At 49.8% G+C, this 18044-nt stretch overlaps 1 protein-coding gene across 2 annotated transcripts in view; it reads left to right on the top strand.

Annotated features, from left to right (window-relative positions):
- The window catches only part of TENT5D (terminal nucleotidyltransferase 5D), a 73262-nt gene that overhangs the window by 29249 nt on the left and 25969 nt on the right, over positions 1 to 18044 (top strand). The window contains exon 2 of one of the 2 annotated variants that reach the window (XM_075572902.1): positions 4557 to 4801. The gene's annotated coding sequence lies outside the window, so the exon portion shown is untranslated. Of the gene's footprint in view, positions 1 to 4556; positions 4802 to 14960; positions 15219 to 18044 lie in introns of those variants that run through there. The other variant, XM_075572901.1, reaches the window with a different exon arrangement.

The following is an 18044-nucleotide window of genomic DNA, read 5'->3' as shown; positions in this document are numbered from 1 at the left end:
AGAAATACTCCTGTCTGCCTTTTCTGTTTCAGCCCCCCTTCCCTTGGCAGTTCCCCCTGCTAGCTGCACTAGGATGTCACTTTCCTTGCAGTTCTCTCTCAGTGCAGATGGAATGGATACATTATGTATCTCTTTTTCCTTCCAGTCTGTCATATCCCTGGTTGCTCTGGCAATATCTCCAGTCCTCCTAGTTTTGGCCTTTCCCATTTCCCCCCCTGTCTTTTGCTGACAGTTAGTGCAGTCTCTCTGAACCTTTAATGTGACCCTTGCCCCTCACTTCCTTTTGAACCATTACCTCTGGATGAGTGAGCACTGCTGTATACTCCTGTATGGTAGGATTATCTTTTCACCTGCTCTTAACTACCAAGCCACCAACAGAGAGACACTATTCATACATCAACATCTCTTCACAAGTGACTGTATTTTATGCTACTTTCCCCAAATAAAGTAAAGAAAAGAAACAGAACTTGTTGTGTTCAATGCCGAACAATCTCTGGCATTGATAGTACAAAACTCTGAAGAGATGTTAAGAGAGTCGGATGAAGAAGAGGGAGAGTCACATGGACATGAGCACGGGGTCGGACTGATTCATCCAATCAAATATCACTTGTTGTGAATGAGGATTATTATGAGGATGATGGTGACCATGATCGCCGTCACTGCCGTCACCATCACCAACATCACCACCTTAACCCTCTCCAATCTCGACTGATGCACCCCTGAGCCAGGTGGGCTTCCTGCAGTCACGGTCCCCTCAGTACTGGAAGCGCACCCTTCTTTGCTACCCACCACTCCTGCCTGCGGTTCCTCCTGAACCCCCCATCCCCAGCTGGGTATGCTTCCTCTGCCCCAGCTAGAGCAGAAAGAGCAGCAGTAGAGGCGCTGGACAGAGCAGACTCAGGTTATGCCGCATGAAACCAGATCCAGGGATTGAAAACCTGTAATGATGGGCAACAATAGGATAGAATGGAGCACTGCTCCAGCATCCTGCATGCACACTCAGTACTTGCTGCTGCATCTCCTGCTCACACACCTGTTCAAACAGCTGGGCCTGTGCACAGGAAGCATCAACAGTCTCTGTCACTATACAGACAGAATCAATGATACAGAGGAAATAGCTGCTGACAGAGGTGGCCCTGACACAAATTCTCTCGCCAACAAACAGCCAATAGCGCCCAAATCCTCAGTCCTACCTGCTTCCTCTAACACAGAACTACTTCCAGAGAATGAGGTTCCAGGAGCTGGAATTATTACCTCCCCCAAATTCACCTCAGATACAACCTGTTCCTGTTCTATGTTTGGTAGACATAGTGCTGGAACATCTTTTCCTTCAAAACACACACACACACACACACACACACACACACACACACACACACACACACACACACACACACACACACACACACACACACACACACACACACACACTTGCTAGCAATATAAACTACATACCCCTTTTCTCCTGGTGTTACCTCCACAATCCCACTGTAATCTAACCCATGGGCGCGCAAACATTTTTTGTGGCGCCCCCCCTGCCTTACCTTCTACGTTGGCCGTCCCCCTCCTTACCTCACGCGGTGTAAAACGACGCCACGGGGTTGTGTGACGTCACATCACGTGACCTGCGGCGTCATTTGACATCACATTACCAGGGCAACCGTGACGTCACATGACCCCGCGGAGCCATTTGACGCCGGGTTGCCATGGTCACACGTGCTGAAGCTGGCTGAATCCCGGATAAGTAGAGGTTGCAGAGGCCTCGCGCGGTCCCCCGGGCATTTCATTTAAATGCCTGGGGGGGACGGGACCTCTGCAACTGCCCGCGCCCCCCTTAAAAAAAATCAGCACCCCCTGGGGGTCACGCCCCCCAGTTTGCGCACCTCTGCTCTAACCCATTTCACCTCCGTCAAACAGCTCCCCTGCACCAGGGCTCGCAAATTGTATTGTATTGTATGTCTTTATTTATATAGCGCCCAAAGTGTACTCAGCGCTTCACAAAGAATACAGTACAGGGAATTATAATAATACAATAAGTGCAGCAAAAATCAGACAATAGGAAAGAAAATCCCTGCCCTGAAGAGTTTACAATCTAAGAGGTTTGATGGGGAACTTACAGAGACAGCAGGTGAGGGAATAAGTGCTGTAGATGGGTGTGCTTGGCCACAATGGGTGGTAGGAGTGACTGTGGGTGTGGGACAGTAGCCATGAGTGCAGGATTTTGGGATGGTTTGTGGGGTGAGTTTAAGGTTAAAATGAGAGGGTTAACACAATTTACAGGGGAAGAGGTGGCAGAGAGGCGTGGGTGAGATCAGGTGTGTCTGTCTGGGTTCAGGATTAGGGGAGATACAAGTACAATATCATTCATGTACCTTAAGAGAAGAATCGTAACAATACGTTTTTTTAAAGCATAGATTAGGTTGGCGTGTGTATTTGAAAGTAAACATTATTTAATTCTTCTTTTTATGAAGACTAAAATATCAGAACCTCACTGGTTCCCAAGTGTTGCTTTCAGTTTCTATAGAAACTATATGACTTGCTGAATACTAAGGTAAGTAGTGAGAATGAAACACTTTCATTTAACAAGTCACTTATACTTGTCTGGGGGGAACACTGAGCCTGTGCATTCCTTAAAAAAGCTAATGAATTGAATTATTGTTGTTTTTAAAAGGAATTGTACTAACATAGACTTTCCAATGTATTTTTTATATACTGCCATGGACCTAAGGATTAACACACCTGTTTTGAAACAAAGGAAGCTGTACTATACACTGGCACGGAGTATAACCTTACTGAACTATACACTGACACGGAGTATAACCTGACTCAACTATACACTGACACAGAGTATAACCTGACTCAACTATACACTGACACAGAGTATAACCTGACTCAACTATACACTGACACAGAGTATAACCTGACTGAACTATACACTGGCACGGAGTATAACCTGACTGAACTATACACTGGCACGGAGTATAACCTGACTGAACTATACACTGGCACGGAGTATAACCTGACTGAACTATACACTGGCACAGAGTATAACCTGACTGAACTATACACTGACACTGAGTATAACCTGACTTATACACTGACACAGAGTATCATCTGACTGAACTATACAATGACACGGAGTATAACCTGACTGAACTATACAATGACACGGAGTATAACCTGACTGAACTATACAATGACACGGAGTATAACCTGACTGAACTATACAATGACACAGAGTATAACCTGACTGAACTATACACTGACACTGAGTATAACCTGACTCAACTATACACTGACACTGAATATAACCTGACTGAACTATACAATGACACAGAGTATAACCTGACTGAACTATACACTGACACAGAGTATCATCTGACTCAACTATACACTGACACAGAGTATAACCTGACTTATACACTGACACTGAATATAACCTGACTGAACTATACACTGACACAGAGTATAACCTGACTGAACTATACACTGACACTGAGTATAACCTGACTGAACTATACAATGACACTGAGTATAACCTGACTGAACTATACAATGACACGGAGTATAACCTGACTGAACTATACAATGACACCGAATATAACCAGATTGTATTGGTGGAATGACAGGTCACCTTTGTGTTGCGCGGTGCTATTTACATCCAGCGCTAGCCATTAGTGCCCCCCACCAACCCAAAATGCCCTACCACCTCGGGCCCAGTCCTGGCTAAGCCGCTGCTGCAAAATGGTGCAAAACTCAATTCACCCAGTCATTATTTTTCATCATTCTTAAGCATAGACCTTGTGGATCAGCATTTCCTATACTAAATTCCTGCAGCAGCATTTCCTATACTAAATGTATATAAGCCCTAAATGTGCAATCCACCGTAACCTTTTTAACATAGGATTGAAGCAGGGTGCCTCCGGAGTTGAACCCCATTAATTTCAGCTCCGGGAACCCCAAGCTTCCCGAGAGACAGACCTCCTCCGTATGGCGCGCTGGTATCTCAGCAAAGTTTAAAGCTCCCGCGTCACTTGGGCCAATAGGAAGCCGCACCTTGGTGATGACATCACGGATTCCTATTGGCCAGGGAGCTAGGGGGGGACAAAATCGCTCACGTGGATTGCGCTTTAAAAGGGGGAGCCCACTAAGCTCTTACAAAACATGTTGTTAAACATTTTAGCAATGTAATTGGCTTCCTTCAACAAATGTCATTATCCTCGAAGCAAAAATCTAATTTTCCTGGTCTCTTTATTCAGCTGCATTTGTCTGGGAATATTAACTCAAATGTGAGAATAAACAGTATGTCAGGAGTGGTCAACTCCATTCCTCAAGGGCCACCAACAGCGTTTCAGGATATCCCAGCTTCAGCACAGGTGGCTCAGTCTAAAACCGAGCCTCTGATTGAGCCACCTGTGCTAAAGCAGGGATATCCAGAAAACCTGACATGTTGGTGGCCCTTGAGGACTGGAGTTGGCCACTCCTGCTGTAGATGTAACACATTGCATCTTAACCTCCTTCAGTACCTAATGGCTTACAACCTGTCACCTTTGCAGTGTCACCGGTTCGTCTGGTACGGAAGATGACTAACAGGAAAGCAGCACAGTAATATGGGCGCATTGGCTGCAGAACAGCTACTTTCTGGTGTGGGCAGATGCACAGTGATTACCTGGCAAGGATATGAGGCAGTTATTACTATGACAGGTCACGAAACTATTCAACTCTGCTGAGTAAACAGGCATTTTATTCTGAACGTGGGTTCTCTCAGCAAAAGAGCAGTCAAGTGGCATCTTCATTTTAGGTGAGGTTCATTTCACTACTCTGTTATGTTCGTGTTTTGATTTCCACCCCTCTCGTCTTATATTAATTATAATTTGACACATTAACTCCTTCCATTCTGCAATGAATTGCTGTGAACTGTTTTGGAAGCTCTTTGAGCAGTGAGTAATGTTGTTTAAAACTTCCTTCTTCCATGTGTAAGATGAAGGATATATGTGCAGAGCACAGTTTGCAGAGCAGAGGAACACCGAGGAGAGGGCTTCTTCCGGTAATTAATACTATAGATGGATTTTTAGAGTCCAGCTACTCTTGTTGGCAAAGAAGATCCCTGTCTAGCCTCAGCAAACTTGCCTATGACCATTCTCTAAATGTGGATTTATGCAATGTAACATTTTCTGTATTTTTACACAGGACACAATACACAAACCCACTCCACCACAGAGAATACAGCTATAATCAAATTCCTATGTCTCAGGCAAGACCTCTAAACCGGCTTTATCTCAGACTCACACAGCACTGCCACTGCAGCCAGGAATTCTGGGTAATGATGGTATGCAAATGAGCACGCACAGTGAGTCACAATGGAAAACCATGAGTGCTCAGTGGCATGTCATTACCCGCTTGTAGCCTCGCGTCGCCATGGTGACCGATGTCAAATGTCACGACGCGACGCTGCCGGAAGAGGGCCGCTCGTCAAGGTAAGTCCCCCCTTTTTTCACAGTGGGGGGCCCCAACTGCCAGCGTATGGCCTTGGGCCACCGCAAAGCGCCAGGCCAGCCATGCTCCTTTCCTATCACTTATGGAACTTGCCACCTGGGGATACATTTCTGCATTCTGATGCTGGTTTGTTTGAGTGTAAATATACCAAATAAGTATACATGGGAAGGATGTTGATCCAGGGATTAATCCGATTGACAATTCTTGGAGTCAGGAAGGAATTTATTTTTCCTCTTATGAGATATCATTGGATGATATGTCACTGGGTTTTTTTGTTTGCCTTCCTCTGAATGAATAAGTAAGTATAAATATAGGATAAAGTATCTGTTGTCTAAATTTAGCATAGGTTGAACTTGATGGACGCCTGTCTTTTTTCAACCTCATCTACTATGTAAGTATATAACTATGTCATTATCCAACATTGTTAAGGTTTGCAAAGTTCCGCAAGCATGCTTATATTTTGTATAATATCGCCATCACCTATGCCCAAAAGTGCAGGATCTATATTTGGGCTGGGGGTGCTTTACATACGAAATCACTAATATACATACATTACCATCAAATAAATATGTATAAACACAGGGGGAGAGGCTGCAGTACCCCCCTGTACCCCTAGTTCCAGACCCCCTGCATGCTTAGTTTGACCGCTGCACTTGTAGCTCCAGACCCCCCTGCACACCTAGTTCCAGACTCCCCCACACCCCTAGTTTCAGACTCCCCCGCACTCCTAGTTCTAGCCCCCCCCCCACACCCCTAGTTCCGGACTCCCCCGCGCTGCTTATTGTACCGCTGCAAGCACCTTATCCCAGCTCTTTTCATGTCCTCCATACATCGTCACTTCGGTCTGCTCTGTCTGCCAGATTCAGCTTCATTAAAACGTATAAAAAACAAGGGAAACCAAGCAGGATTTCCCTCAGAATTCTCCCCCCACCCCATTAGACTGCAATAGTGCCGATCGGGGCAGTATCATACAGAAAGTCCCATTGACTTCAATCAATCAAACAGGGAGTTTCTGTCAGAGAGTCCCCCGATTGACACTATTGCAGTTTAATGAATAAGCCCCATTGTGCTTTTCCATGCTGCTATATCTGAACTCCCTCTCCCGGGATGACATTCATTAAGACACACCTGTCCAGCAGTAATTGGCTTTTACACTAATGTCTCAAAGGCTTTTCAACACGGATCTAATTAATCAGAATGTGTTCTATGAATGACCAGAGGCAGGTAATATAGTATAGTGTATACGATATAGGATATAGTGTATAGGATATAGAGTATAGGATATAGGGTATAGTGTAGGCACAGGGTGGCAGGGATGCGGAAGTTAAATGCTGTCTGCACAGAAAGACGAAGATGCCAGCAGCAGCTTCTTATCTCAGAAGGATGTGTACGTTTCTGTAATATGCATTTCCAGTTACTAACCTGCTGTGTACTACAATCTCACTAGTGGAAGCCGTTAGCCATCTAACACCTTGATCATTTAAAAACGTATTTAATAAATTAGGACTTTAATAATTGCGCACTAGGGATAAGCGCGGCGCTATCACTGCGTAAGGCGGGCGCTATCACTGCGTAAGGCAGGCGCTATCACAGCGTAAGGTGGGGCGCTATCACTGCGTAAGGTGGGGCGCTATCACTGCGTAAGGTGGGGCGCTATCACTGCGTAAGGCGGGCGCTATCACTGCGTAAGGTGGGACACTATCACTGCGTAAGGTGGGACACTATCACTGCGTAAGGTGGGCGCTATCACTGCGTAAGGCAGGCGCTATCACAGCGTAAGGTGGGGCGCTATCACTGCGTAAGGCGGGGCGCTATAACTGCGTAAGGTGGGGCGCTATCACTGCGTAAGGTGGGCGCTATCACTGCGTAAGGCGGGCGCTATCACTGCGTAAGGCGGGGCGCTATCACTGCGTAAGGCGGGGCGCTATAACTGCGTAAGGTGGGGCGCTATCACTGCGTAAGGTGGGGCGCTATCACTGCGTAAGGCGGGCGCTATCACAGCGTAAGGTGGGGCGCTATCACTGCGTAAGGCGGGGCGCTATCACTGCGTAAGGTGGGGCGCTATCACAGCGTAAGGTGGGGCGCTATCACTGCGTAAGGCGGGGCGCTATCACTGCGTAAGGCGGGCGCTATCACTGCGTAAGGTGGGGCGCTATCACTGCGTAAGGTGGGACACTATCACTGCGTAAGGCGGGGCGCTATCACTGCGTAAGGCGGGGCGCTATCACTGCGTAAGGCGGGCGCTATCACTGCGTAAGGCGGGACACTATCACTGCGTAAGGTGGGACACTATCACTGCGTAAGGTGGGACACTATCACAGCGTAAGGCGGGCGCTATCACTGCATAAGGTGGGGCGCTATCACTGCGTAAGGCGGGCGCTATCACTGCGTAAGGTGGGGCGCTATCACTGCGTAAGGTGGGCGCTATCACTGCGTAAGGTGGGACACTATCACTGCGTAAGGTGGGACACTATCACTGCGTAAGGTGGGACACTATCACTGCGTAAGGTGGGGCGCTATCACTGCGTAAGGCGGGGCGCTATCACTGCGTAAGGTGCGGCGCTATCACAGTGTAAGGTGGGACACTATCACTGCGTAAGGTGGGACACTATCACTGCGTAAGGTGGGCGCTATCACTGCGTAAGGCGGCGCTATCACTGCGTAAGGTGGGGCGCTATCACTGCGTAAGGTGGGCGCTATCACTGCGTAAGGTGGGGCGCTATCACTGCGTAAGGCGGGGCGCTATCACTGCGTAAGGTGGGCGCTATCACTGCGTAAGGTGGGGCGCTATCACTGCGTAAGGTGGGCGCTATCACTGCGTAAGGCGGGCGCTATCACTGCGTAAGGTGGGACACTATCACTGCGTAAGGTGGGGCGCTATCACTGCGTAAGGTGGGGCGCTATCACTGCGTAAGGCGGGCGCTATCACTGCGTAAGGTGGGACACTATCACTGCGTAAGGTGGGACACTATCACTGCGTAAGGTGGGGCGCTATCACTGCGTAAGGCGGGGCGCTATCACTGCGTAAGGTGCGGCGCTATCACAGTGTAAGGTGGGACACTATCACTGCGTAAGGTGGGACACTATCACTGCGTAAGGTGGGGCGCTATCACTGCGTAAGGCGGACACTATCACTGCGTAAGGTGGGGCGCTATCACTGCGTAAGGTGGGCGCTATCACTGCGTAAGGTGGGGCGCTATCACTGCGTAAGGCGGGGCGCTATCACTGCGTAAGGTGGGCGCTATCACTGCGTAAGGTGGGGCGCTATCACTGCGTAAGGTGGGCGCTATCACTGCGTAAGGCGGGCGCTATCACTGCGTAAGGTGGGACACTATCACTGCGTAAGGTGGGGCGCTATCACTGCGTAAGGTGGGGCGCTATCACTGCGTAAGGCGGGCGCTATCACTGCGTAAGGTGGGACACTATCACTGCGTAAGGTGGGGCGCTATCACTGCGTAAGGTGGGGCGCTATCACTGCGTAAGGTGGGGCGCTATCACTGCGTAAGGTGGGCGCTATCACTGCGTAAGGTGGGGCGCTATCACTGCGTAAGGCGGGGCGCTATCACTGCGTAAGGTGGGGCGCTATCACTGCGTAAGGTGGGCGCTATCACTGCGTAAGGTGGGGCGCTATCACTGCGTAAGGTGGGACACTATCACTGCGTAAGGTGGGGCGCTATCACAGTGTAAGGTGGGACACTATCACTGCGTAAGGTGGGGCGCTATCACTGCGTAAGGCGGGACACTATCACTGCGTAAGGTGGGGCGCTATCACTGCGTAAGGCGGGACACTATCACTGCGTAAGGCGGGACACTATCACTGCGTAAGGTGCGGCGCTATCACAGTGTAAGGTGGGACACTATCACTGCGTAAGGTGGGGCGCTATCACTGCGTAAGGCGGGACACTATCACTGCGTAAGGTGGGGCGCTATCACTGCGTAAGGTGGGACACTATCACTGCGTAAGGTGGGCGCTATCACTGCGTAAGGCGGCGCTATCACTGCGTAAGGCGGACACTATCACTGCGTAAGGTGGGGCGCTATCACTGCGTAAGGTGGGCGCTATCACTGCGTAAGGTGGGGCGCTATCACTGCGTAAGGCGGGGCGCTATCACTGCGTAAGGTGGGGCGCTATCACTGCGTAAGGTGGGCGCTATCACTGCGTAAGGTGGGCGCTATCACTGCGTAAGGTGGGGCGCTATCACTGCGTAAGGCGGGGCGCTATCACTGCGTAAGGTGGGCGCTATCACTGCGTAAGGTGGGGCGCTATCACTGCGTAAGGTGGGCGCTATCACTGCGTAAGGCGGGCGCTATCACTGCGTAAGGTGGGACACTATCACTGCGTAAGGTGGGGCGCTATCACTGCGTAAGGTGGGGCGCTATCACTGCGTAAGGCGGGCGCTATCACTGCGTAAGGTGGGACACTATCACTGCGTAAGGTGGGGCGCTATCACTGCGTAAGGTGGGGCGCTATCACTGCGTAAGGTGGGGCGCTATCACTGCGTAAGGTGGGGCGCTATCACTGCGTAAGGTGGGACACTATCACTGCGTAAGGTGGGACACTATCACTGCGTAAGGTGGGGCGCTATCACTGCGTAAGGTGGGGCGCTATCACTGCGTAAGGTGGGACACTATCACTGTGTAAGGTGGGACACTATCACTGCGTAAGGTGGGCGCTATCACTGCGTAAGGTGGGGCGCTATCACTGCGTAAGGCGGGCGCTATCACTGCGTAAGGTGGGACATTATCACTGCGTAAGGTGGGGCGCTATCACTGCGTAAGGTGGGACACTATCACTGCGTAAGGTGGGACACTATCACTGCGTAAGGTGGGCGCTATCACTGCGTAAGGTGGGACACTATCACTGCGTAAGGCGGGCGCTATCACTGCGTAAGGTGGGCGCTATCACTGCGTAAGGCGGGGCGCTATCACTGCGTAAGGTGGGCGCTATCACTGCGTAAGGCGGGGCGCTATCACTGCGTAAGGTGGGGCGCTATCACTGCGTAAGGTGGGGCGCTATCACTGCGTAAGGTGGGACACTATCACTGCGTAAGGTGGGGCACTATCACTGCGTAAGGTGGGCGCTATCACTGCGTAAGGCGGGGCGCTATCACTGCGTAAGGTGGGACACTATCACTGCGTATGGTGGGGCGCTATCACTGCGTAAGGGGGGGCGCTATCACTGCGTAAGGTGGGCGCTATCACTGCGTAAGGTGGGGCGCTATCACTGCGTAAGGCGGGGCGCTATCACTGCGTAAGGTGGGGCGCTATCACTGCGTAAGGCGGGGCGCTATCACTGCGTAAGGTGGGGCGCTATCACTGCGTAAGGTGGGGCGCTATCACTGCGTAAGGCGGGCGCTATCACTGCGTAAGGTGGGACACTATCACTGCGTAAGGTGGGCGCTATCACTGCGTAAGGTGGGACACTATCACTGCGTATGGTGGGGCGCTATCACTGCGTAAGGGGGGGCGCTATCACTGCGTAAGGTGGGCGCTATCACTGCGTAAGGTGGGGCGCTATCACTGCGTAAGGTGGGGCGCTATCACTGCGTAAGGTGGGGCGCTATCACTGCGTAAGGCGGGCGCTATCACTGCGTAAGGTGGGACACTATCACTGCGTAAGGTGGGCGCTATCACTGCGTAAGGTGGGACACTATCACTGCGTATGGTGGGGCGCTATCACTGCGTAAGGGGGGGCGCTATCACTGCGTAAGGTGGGCGCTATCACTGCGTAAGGTGGGGCGCTATCACTGCGTAAGGTGGGGCGCTATCACTGCGTAAGGTGGGGCGCTATCACTGCGTAAGGCGGGGCGCTATCACTGCGTAAGGTAGGGCGCTATCACTGCGTAAGGCGGGGCGCTATCACTGCGTAAGGCGGGCGCTATCACTGCGTAAGGTGGGGCGCTATCACTGCGTAAGGTGGGGCGCTATCACTGCGTAAGGTGGGGCGCTATCACTGCGTAAGGCGGGCGCTATCACTGCGTAAGGTGGGACACTATCACTGCGTAAGGTGGGACACTATCACTGCGTAAGGTGGGGCGCTATCACTGCGTAAGGTGGGGCGCTATCACTGCGTAAGGCGGGCGCTATCACTGCGTAAGGTGGGACACTATCACTGCGTAAGGTGGGCGCTATCACTGTGTAAGGCGGGGCGCTATCACTGCGTAAGGCGGGGCGCTATCACTGCGTAAGGTGGGACACTATCACTGCGTAAGGTGGGGCGCTATCACTGCGTAAGGCGGGGCGCTATCACTGCGTAAGGTGGGACACTATCACTGCGTAAGGTGGGGCGCTATCACTGCGTAAGGCGGGCGCTATCACTGCGTAAGGCGGGCGCTATCACTGCGTAAGGTGGGACACTATCACTGCGTAAGGTGGGACACTATCACTGCGTAAGGTGGGGCGCTATCACTGCGTAAGGTGGGGCGCTATCACTGCGTAAGGTGGGGCGCTATCACTGCGTAAGGTGGGCGCTATCACTGCGTAAGGCGGGGGGCCCTATCACTGCGGTGATTGCCATGTGGCGTTTGCACAAGCTGAATGATAAAACCGAGCCTGGTAAATTCACACAAACAGGCATTAAAGCTGCAGTTCAGGCAATATCCTGCATGTGTGTTTTTTTTAATAAATCAGTTCTGTAGTAAGAAAAAATACTTTTCGCATTTTCTGTTTTAAAAACAACAACTTTGAAAGACCAATTTTCTTGTATTCTATTTTAACAAGCCTGCTTGTTCCTATAGCAGCGATTTACATTCCCCATAGGTAAGTAGAGATTGCCCAGAATGGGAGCATGTACTGCAGCATTAAGAGGCCACAACATGTTTTATCAATGGATGTCCAAAACTGTGAATTTCACCATAAGGTTTTTAATCTTAATAACGAAAATAAAGATAACTTGTGTAAAAACATGGCGCGTGCCGTAACTTTCTTAGAAGCGTGTCTAGCGCCGTCGGTTTCTGAAAGTTATTGGTATAGGATTTGCTTTTTTGAAGCACACTTTTTACTTTTTAATGCATATTCCACTTATTTTCGATTATATTTCCTTTTCAGGTATTTAATGTTCTACCTCTGTTTGTGTTTAATTAATAACTTAGAATTCCAGATGGAAATAAAATGTACTGTATGGCTGACAAAAATGCTGATAAATTCCAGCCTTTTATCTTCACGTCATACTCCCTCAAGTAATTGCTCTATCATCACCTTCAACTACTGTAGGGGGGGCTCAACTCCAGTCCCCCCAACAGGTCAGGTTTCCAGGATATCCCCGCTTCAGCACAGGTGGCTCAATCACTCACTGCTTCAGCACAGGTGGCTAAGTCGCAGACTGAAAACCTGACCTGTTGAGCACTCCTGAAATACAGAATTCAGCAACCTAACTAATGGCTGGAGCCACAAAGCTGTTAACTCAGAGCTCATAATGTTATTTAGAACAGTGACAGAGGTAACAAAGTTAATTCTATTAAAAAAAAAAAAAATACATCTCTTTACATATTGTAGCATAACGTAGTATGTTAAGTACGAGTTAGCGATAATTCCACCCAGAACCACAGATAGGTGTATAGTTGAGGAGGAGAGGGGGATAACCCTATCTTACTTAAGCATAACTAATGATTGTGTTACACCCATCCAGACTGTCAAAGACCTATTTCAGGGTCCGGATGGGATTAAAGTCCCATTATCCTCAATAAACTTTAGTGGATAGGTGATGACGCTGAAGTTGCATGCATTTATCACCATCGCACGTCCCAGTTCATGTGATGCCCCTTACGGGAGGGACCGTGTCTTCACGTTACAGTATTATCCTGTGAAGATACGTGGCCAGTATTAACGTGCGGTTATATTAACGCCATGTATTCTCTTGTCTCTTTACTCTCTTACACTATCTGACACAGGTTGCTGTACTTTTCTCTCACTCCTCTCATTGCTCGTTACTCCTGTCACTTCCACGTTCTCTAACTCTATCCCTCTTACTATGTCCCTCTTCTTCTTTACTTCTCCCTCTCTATCTCTTTCTCCCTCCTCATCTTTCGCTTCCTCTTTCCATCTTTCCAGTCCTTTCTTCTCCCTCTCTTGTCCCACTCCCCCTTACTTCCATTTTCCTTTTCCTCTCTACTTCCCGTTCTGTCCCCTTCCTTCCCGGCTTCTTCCCCATGTATTTCACACCCTTCTCCTCTCTTTCTCCCATCTCCTGGTCATGTTTCCCCTCATCTCTCCTCCTCCCTCCCATCTTCCTTCCTCTCTCCACCTTTCCCTACCCCTCTCCTCCCACCGCCCCTGCTCCTCTTTCCCTTCCCCTCTCCTCACCCCTCCCTCCCGTCTTCCTTCCTCTCTCCATCTTTCCCTTCCCCTCCCCACCCCCTGCTCCTTTTTCACTCCCCCTCTCCTCACCACTCCCTCCCGTCTTCCTTCCTCTCTCCATCAGTCCCTTCCCCTCTCCCCCCCTCGTCCCCTGCTCCTCTTTTCCTTCCCCTCCTCCCCCTCCACCTGCTCTTTCCATTCCTGCCTCTCCTCTCTATCTTTCCCTTCCTCTCCGCCCCTCTCCCTCTCTCCCCTGCTTCTCCTTCTCCCTCTCCCCTGCTCCTCTTTCCCTTCCCCTCTCCATCTTCCTCTCTCCCCTACACCTCCTTCCCCCTCTCCCCTCTGCTCCTCTTTATCTCTCTCCCCTGCTTCTTCTCCCCCTTCTCCCCTGCTCCTCCTTCCCTCTCTCAGTCTCTATCCCCTGCTCCTCCTTCCCTCTCTCCCTCTCTATCCCCTGCTCCTCCCTCCCTCTCTCAATCCCCTGCTCCTCCTTCCCCCCCCTCTCTCAATGCCCTGCTCCTTTTTCCCTTCTCCTCTCCCTCTCCTTCCCCCTCTCTCCCCTGCTCCTCCTTCCCCCCATCTCCCTCTCTCACCTGCTCCTCTTTCCTCCTCTCCCCTGCTCCTCCTTCCCTCCTCCTCCTTCCTCCTCTCCCCTGCTCCTCCTTCCCTCCTCTTCCCTGCTCCCTCTCTCCCCTGCGCCTACTTCCCCACTCCTCCTTCCTCCTCTCCCCTGCGCCTCCTTCCCTCCTCTTCCCTGCTCCCTCTCTCCCCTGCTCCTCCTTCCCCATCTCCCCTGTTCTTCATTCCCCCTCTCACCTGCTCCCTCTCCTGCTCCTCCTTCCCCCTCCCCTAACCTGCTCCACCTTGCCCCCTCTGCCTCCCCTCTGCTGCTCCTTCCCCTTCTCTCCCCTGCTCCTCCTTTCCCCCTCTCCCCCTAACCTGCTCCTCCTTGCCCCCTCTCCCCTCCTCCTTCCCCATCTCCCCCTTCTTCCTCTCTGCCCTGCTCCTCCTTCACCCTCTCCCTCCCCTCTACTCCTCCTTCACCCTCTCCCTCCCCTCTGATCCTCCTTCCCACTCCCCCTCACTGACGTCCAAGCCCATATGTGCCAGACTGCCCAGGAGGGTGGACCCTTATAGTGTGACGTGCTGTCGCCATAGAGACCGGCTTACGCTACAAGGGGCCGGGGTAGATAAGCCTGGCGCAGGGGGGGCGCGGGCGCTATTTCAGCACCACCCTCTTCGCGGACAGCGGCGCCTTCTGCTCCCCGCACACACTACTGCACCTTTCCCCGCTGAGGTCTGGAGCCTGCGCCTCCTACTCTTCCTGGCACCTGGACACCGTGTTAGCGCAGCTCTCCTCCGAGGCGCTGTGCTGGGGAGGGGAGGGAGAGCTCGGGACAGGAGGAGAGAGGGGACCGCCCGTCCTGGTGAGTAGGGAGGGATCACCCTACTGCACAGGTGCCTCACACAGAGCGGGGGGACTGTGCCCATGGGGGGGAGGTAATAAGTGTGTTACTGACTCATATGGACAGCATCCCCCACCCCAAATATAGTCCCTGCACCCCCAGAGCAGGGGGACTGCAGCCTATGAGATTATTACTCGGTATTCTCAGCCCACTGTCTCTGGAATGTTGGGGTTCCTGGGGTTCTATGGGAAAGAGCAGTGGCACCGCTAATACTGCCACACCTGTGTCACTCACCCCCAGACATTAACAGAACGTGGAAATAATAACATACAAAAAGTACTTCTAAGTACTTACCCGGCTGCTGTACTGATAAATTAACCCGTTCCCTGCCAGGGGGATCCTTGACAGGGCTAATCCCCATTCCTTGACACAGGGGCACGTAGGGTTTTGCAGGGTCCTCTCTTACAGTGAAGAGGTTAACCTGTCCACCCTAATAGTAGGGAAGATACCTGGCTCCAAATGAGGTTTGGGGGAAAACGGCAACATTTTTGGAAGCGCAATCATTCTAATTTCATTACTACTACAGGGGGATGTGAGATTGCTTAGTTTGATGCCCCTACACCCATATTAAAACATGTGCCACTTGTGTGAGTGAGAACCTACTGTATATACTGTATCACAAACACCTTTCCTTTACTAAACCCTCTGACCAATAGAATATCCACTCCTCCCCCCCCCTAAAAATAACCTGCGTCATTCATATTCCAGGGTAATGAAGGGGTTAAACTGAATCCCCCACTAAAATTGCACAATCCACAAGGGTCTTATGTATCCATTCCAACATCATACGCTCAGAAAACAGAGCTGCATTGAGGGGTCCCTAAGAAATTGCTTCGTTGTTGATACCATTGTGTCCCCTCTGAGTGAGACCCCATATTTGATGTGATATTTTAGGTTACAAGCTTTGTTGGTCAGGTATGGCAGCTTTATATTGTTTTGTACCGTGCATGTTATTGTCTTTCACCCTATTGTGCTGCACGGCAGAATATGTTTCTGCTTTATTAGAAATAAAGGCTAATGACAGTAATAATAACGATAACAATAATATGGAGTGGGTGGGGGGGGTGGGGGGTATGATGTGTCTTCCTAACTTAGTTATTTTTTCAAAAAGACGAGATAATACTGTGCGTGATTGAGGGGGGGGGGGGCAAAATGATGCTATTCAAGGTGTCAGAGACGAGCAGATGCTCATTTCAGGAAGGTTTCATACTATAACTGCAATGTGAATGTACTTTTTTTAAACTATACATCCCCATGTTGGCCTCGTTGAGACAGGTTTTGTAAATGTAAAAGTAACTGTACTAATAACACCAACACTATTACATTTCTACCAATGAGTGGTGTGCACATTTGGCAGAAAGAAATGACCGAGCTCCTGATTGAGCCACCTGTGCTGAAGCAGGGATATCGTTAGAACCTGAGCTGTTGGGTGCCCTAATCATGGTGAGCAGCATCATATTGATGGCCAGTAAGGGCAGGCAGTTTCCTCTCTTACATTTTATAAGCTTAGTTGGGGATCTAATAGTTCCTGAGTATTGATTGAAGTGCATTCCCAAATGGTAGTATTATTGCTTGTGTAGAAGAGCTTGTAATCTTTGCTTCTGTGCCAGGCTTTACTCAGAGAGGTATTGTGATTGTACTATACAGTACTAACACACACAAGCTGGGATGTGTGAATCCTGAAGCCAGGGAAGCCCAATTTATTTGAAACTTGAGAGCTACAGTATCTCTTTCCTTTCATATGAAAAAGCTGGTCTCCTGAGCAGACACAGCATATCTCCGCTCTGTATTGATAGGGGAAAAAAAAATATTGACCGTTCATTTTTGTATAATTATTTCATTGAAATAATCTTTCAGTTGTGGGAAACCCTGCAGTTTCTTGTTTAATAATAATATTAATAACAACTTTATTTCATATAGCGCCTTTCTCCCCATGGGACTCACAGCGCGTCACAATTACTGTATAGCACACAGTACGCAGCACATAGGATTGTTACAGACACTGCGCTTTCACACTATATTGGGCTGGAGGAGTTAACCCTTTCCTTATAGCTTACTACATTAATTTCATCAAATGATAACAGTCCAATTTCTGAAATGCTGAAATTCTCTCATAGTCACACGTCTTCTGTGGACAGAAACGTGAGTACTCTGGCGATTGTGTTGTTTTCACACTTTATAACAGGGGTGTAACTCCAGTCCTCAAAGGCCACCTACAGGTCAGATTTTCAGGATATCCCTGCTTCAGCACAGGTGGCTCAAACAGAGACTCAGTCATAATGACTGCACCACCTCTGCTGAAGCAGGGATATCCTGAAAACCTGACCTGTAGGTAGGTGGCCCTTGAGGACTGGAGTTTGCCAATCCTGCTATATAATATTGCTGCAGATCTCTCAAACTCCTCTTCTATCTTGTTACCTATAAGCTCTTTGTGACTGTTGGAAGTAAATATATTCTGTAGGAACACTGAAAAATGGACATTGTCTTCCAATCACAAGCCATAAACACCCTGAGATATGCTTCCGGCTGTAACTGTCCAGGAGGTCACAGATCATTGTGTTAGAACAAAAAAAAGGTTATTATGTACTACAATAATGAGCTTCATTCTTTCCCTGACAAGAATTACATTTTGGAAACCTGTAGCATTTTTAGTGGGGTTTGAAATTCATCTCTATACAGTATACATCATGTGAGGTCATCCGAGCAAAAGGCTGCGTGCCCATTGTGGAGTGGCGATCCTAAATCTATGTCATCACCTGTCTTCTATAGTGCGATTGCTCAGGGCTA

The sequence above is a fragment of the Ascaphus truei genome, chromosome 16 (assembly GCF_040206685.1).
Source record: "Ascaphus truei isolate aAscTru1 chromosome 16, aAscTru1.hap1, whole genome shotgun sequence".
NCBI classification, from domain to species: Eukaryota; Metazoa; Chordata; class Amphibia; order Anura; family Ascaphidae; genus Ascaphus; species Ascaphus truei.
Note: the sequence above shows the minus strand (reverse complement) of the source record. Positions and strands in the feature narration are given on the sequence as shown.